We start from the raw sequence: 1197 nt of genomic DNA, 5'->3' as shown, positions 1-1197 counted from the left end.
TGGGGGGGGTGTGGGGCAGAGTGGGATGTGGGGTGGGGTCACCATAAAGGGGGGACAGGGCTGAGGTGGGACCCAACATGGAGCCCCCATTGGGGGGTGGTGCCCCCAACCCCACCATGGAACCCAGAGTGGCACCACACACACATGGAGATGTGGGGGGCAATGAGGGCCATGGGGGGGTACCCTGAGCTGCCCCATAGCACAGACCCACGTGTGCTGTGTGATCTATGGGGCACCATCCCTCATTATGGGATCTATGGGTCACCATCCCTCTCATTACTTGATCTGTGGGTCCCCATCCCTCTCATTATGGGATCTATGGGTCCCTGTCCCTCATTATGGGATCTATGGGTCCCTGTCCCTCATTATGGGATCCTATGGGCCCCCTTCCCCTCATTACAGCTTCTATGGGTCCCCTCCCTCATTACATGATCCTATGGGTCCCCATCCCTCATTACATGATCCTATGGGTCACCATCCCTCATTATGTGATCTATGGATCTCCATCCCTCACTATGGGATTTATTGATCCCCATCCCTCCCATTATGTGATCTATGGGTCTCCATCCCCTCACTATGGGATCTATGGGTCCCATCCCTCATTATATGATCCTATGGGTCACCATCTCTCATTATATGATCCTATGGGTCCCCATCCCTCATTATATGATCCTATGGGTCCCCATCCCTCATTATATGATCCTATGGGTCCCCATCCCTCATTATATGATCCTATGGGTCACCATCCCTCTCATTATGGGATCTATGGGACCCCATCTCACACTATGTGATATATGGGTCCCCATCCCTCTCATTATATGATCTAGGGGTCACCATCCCCACTCATTATGGGATCTATGGGTCCCCATCGCCTCATTATGGGATCTATGGGTACCCATCCCCTCATTTTGGGATCTATGGGTCCCCATCCCCTCATTATGGGATCTATGGGTCCCCATCCCTCCCATTATATGATCCTATGGGTCACCATCCCTCTCATTATGGGATCTATGGGTCCCCATCCCTCACTATGGGATCTACGGGTCCCTGTCCCTCATTATATGATCCTATGGGTCCCCATCCCTCACTATGTGATCTATGGGTCCCCATCCCTCACTATGGGATCTATGGGTCCCTGTCCCTCACTATGGGATCTATGGGTCCCCATCCCTCACTATGGGATCTACGGGTCCCCGT

The sequence above is a fragment of the Coturnix japonica genome, unplaced genomic scaffold (assembly GCF_001577835.2).
Source record: "Coturnix japonica isolate 7356 unplaced genomic scaffold, Coturnix japonica 2.1 chrUnrandom551, whole genome shotgun sequence".
Classification (NCBI taxonomy): domain Eukaryota; kingdom Metazoa; phylum Chordata; class Aves; order Galliformes; family Phasianidae; genus Coturnix; species Coturnix japonica.
Note: the sequence above shows the minus strand (reverse complement) of the source record.